Here is a 3,602-nt window from a genome sequence, read left to right on the forward strand (position 1 = left end):
TCCACTAATCAGGCCTTTATGATCGAGTGGCCAGACAGAAGCCAATCCTCAGTAAAAGGCATATAACAACCTGCTTGGAGTTTGTCAAAGGTACCCTAAAGTCTCTCACACCATGAGAGACAAAATTCTGTAGTTTGATGAAACCAAGATTGAACTCTTTGGCCTAAATACCAAGCATCACATCTAGAGGAAACCTGGCACCATCCCATACGGTGAAGCACGGTGGTGGCAGCATCATGCTGTGGGGATGTTTTTCAGAGGTAGGGACTGGGAGACTAGTCAGGATCGAGGGAAAGATGAACGGAGCAAAGTCCAGAAAGATCCTTGATGAAAACCTTCTCCAGAGTGCTTAGGACCTCAGACTGGGGCAAAGGTTCACCTTCCAACAGGACAACGACCCTAAGCAGACAGCCAAGACAGCGCAGGAGTAGCTTCGGGACAAGTCTCTGGACTTGTCCAGCCAGAGCCTGGACTTAATCCTGATCAAACATCTCTGGAGAGACCGGAAAATAGCTTGTGTGCATGTTTTTATTTTTATTTATTTTTATTTTTAATGCACATAGTTTCCATTTGTCAGCTAACCTTTATAAAATTGTATTGTAAATGTGCATGTACTTTTTCTTAATGAATTTGTACTCCTGGCAATGTGTTTCTGGATATATCCCAATAAAATAGATGGTTGCTTGTCAGAATGATCAATTAATTGATAAGACACTTGTTTTGTTTAAATGCCCAATGTAGTCAAAACCGTGAGGTTGGAATAATACTGTTAAAAGTATGATAATGCCCTTTTAGAGTAAGAGCTGTTTGAAAAGACCACCTGTAATGTAAGGCTGTTTTGGTGGGATGGTGTTTTGGCCTGCCTGGTGACAAAATTCTTGCTTGAGAAATTGCGTTTTGTTAAGGAGCTATTTTTGTTTCTTTTTAAAATTTGAATTGAAAACAATCACAGTAAGGTGCTTAATTGTTACCCAGAAATTATGTGTAATTGAGATTGTAAAAAAACAGCTTCATTGGCCATTTAAAAAAAACTGGTTGAGGTTCTGACATAAAATCTTGTAAGACAGAAATATGGAACAACTTCCTCATAGCTGTTAAAATAGTTCAAGAGGAGGCGGTTTGACCATTTTTCTGAAATCACTTGTGCCTCAAATGAATTTTTGAAAACCTGGGCATTATTTAAAAGGCAAATCCCTCCCACGACGAATAGAAGAGTCAACTTCCTCATGTTGAACATAGATTGTCAGACGGACTGGACTCTGAACAGAATCTTCCCACATCACAACTCAGTCGGGGCTCTGTCGTCTGAAACAACATCATGCTTTTCCTATTACTTTGTGTTGGATGTGTTGCTTTGTCTGCAGGGCAATCCTTTGGTAAGTTATCAATTTAACATGTTTTTAATGTTCATGATTTGAAAAGAAAATGTCAGAGGTTCAGTCCAGAAAACAGTGACTGTTGTAGCATAACCAAACCCAGATATCAGTGAAGATATGTATCTTCCACTCATTAGTAGTGAGCATGAGTAAGTCAACAACAACAAAAATGATATGTGGAAAAGAATAGAACAATTCAATTGAAAAAATCAGATGATTAAATGTGGATCAAATGCTGATATTTAAAATATAGTAGGAAGTAGAGAAGTGTGATGACTACTGTGAAAATGGTTTTTATTTTGTATTGCTTGTTGTGATCATGATGTAGATACATTAGAATGGGTACTAGTCTGGGCTATCATTCCACTCCTTATAATGTAATGCTTTGTATATGACACGGAGTACAGGGAGTGGAATGTTTAGCCTAAAACAGGTTTGGATTTCAGGCTAATGACAGATACAGCTTCATGTCAATATTTACCCCATCAGCTTCAACACCTACAATGGGACCAAGGACTACCATGACACAGGTGACAACACCTCCAACTCTTACTACCCCTTATGTGGACCCACCTTTTGGTACTAAACCCCTGGAAAGTGGTGGGTATTTAAGCATAAATAAATACATTGAATTACGGTACTCGGCTAATTGTCTTTTATTTACTGAAATAATTTGAATATTCTTGCCCAAATATAGGATTTGCAATTCTTCAGGTTGCTGTCCAATCTTATCAGGAGCTAAATGAGACCACAGTTGGTTCTTTCTTCAGTCAGGTAACATTTAGACCACAGTTGATCCAGTCTGGAGTCAGCTGACATTTAGACCACAGTTGATCCAGTCTAGAGTCAGCTGACATTTAGACCACAGTTGATGTCTGGAGTCAGCTGACATTTAGACCACAGTTTATCCAGTCTGGAGTCAGCTGACATTTAGACCACAGTTGATCCAGTCTAGAGTCAGCTGACATTTAGACCACAGTTGATCCAGTCTGGAGTCAGCTGACATTTAGACCACAGTTTATCCAGTCTAGAGTCAGCTGACATTTAGACCACAGTTGATCCAGTCTAGAGTCAGCTGACATTTAGACCACAGTTGATCCAGTCTAGAGTCAGCTGACATTTACACCACAGTTGATCCAGTCTAGAGTCAGCTGACATTTACACCACAGTTGATCCAGTCTAGAGTCAGGTAACATTTCCTCATTTAATCATGGTTTTTTTATATTATTTAAATGTTTATCTATATTCCAGGTAACATATTTTATATAAAGTTCCAATGCATATGATTGATCTATTATACAATTATTTATATTGGAAAATAAGATCTAGAGTAGATGAACTTGAGTTGAACTAAATAGTGATCTATTTTCTCTACTAGATCTACGACATCGTTCGGGCGAAGCGACCTGATCTGAAATTTCGACTGACTGTGAAAACTGTCCAGAAAGTTTGATGGCTTATGATCCAAGGCATAGCAGATTGAAGTTCTAGTGGTACATCATGTTCTGCAGATGTGAACTATTGTACTGTATTTTCAATGATTTTATGCTGTTTAATATCAGTCATTATATTCATGTTAATAATATATCTGAATGTATAATTTCATTGACTTACTGACTTGCTGCGCATTCCAATACCATCTGGGGGAGGAGCTGTAATTCAAGAGTTATGTCACAACCTTTCCCACTTTCATAGAATCTTGTCATCTGCTTCCAGTGTTTTCTGATGGATTTGATGTTGGACTGAATAGACCTAACTACTGTAATCTTTTCTTTGGCTATAAACATGTTACAAATACTGCAACTGTTCTCACATTCATGTTAATTCAACGGATCTGACTTCAGTCTTTTTTTAAATATCAAACACAAGGTGACTTCCCTGAAGAGAACAGTCCAACCCAACCCCCAAAAATGTATATGTAACTTTTCATTCATAAAAAAATAAAAAAAATAATCACAATGTTAAGCTAAAATTAAGCTAAACCTTGATAACTAACGAGCCACATTTTTTGTGCAAGCAAGGGGTTTCTCTCCAAAGCTCAAAATCAATTGATGTATTAATTGACAACACAAACATAAATATTGTTAAGAGTTTTTAATTGAGTATTCACAAATATCAATGTAAAAAATATTGAATGTACATTTTAGAACGACATTTGAAACTAAGTCACGTAGGCCTATGTTATTATGAACATACAGAACCAGAGGGCTCCAGAGAGTGTAGACT

The 3,602-nt window shown here is 37.4% G+C and overlaps 1 long non-coding RNA gene across 1 annotated transcript; it reads left to right on the plus strand.

Annotated features, from left to right (window-relative positions):
• Positions 1 to 1,116: 1,116 nt before the first annotated feature.
• On the plus strand, positions 1,117 to 3,179 carry LOC135558448 (uncharacterized). The gene is made up of 4 exons (XR_010458362.1): positions 1,117 to 1,376; positions 1,866 to 1,976; positions 2,074 to 2,150; positions 2,755 to 3,179. It is a non-coding gene; the product is annotated as an uncharacterized LOC135558448 (long non-coding RNA).
• Positions 3,180 to 3,602: the final 423 nt, after the last annotated feature.

This window comes from Oncorhynchus masou, chromosome 17, assembly GCF_036934945.1.
Source record: "Oncorhynchus masou masou isolate Uvic2021 chromosome 17, UVic_Omas_1.1, whole genome shotgun sequence".
Taxonomy (NCBI): Eukaryota; Metazoa; Chordata; class Actinopteri; order Salmoniformes; family Salmonidae; genus Oncorhynchus; species Oncorhynchus masou.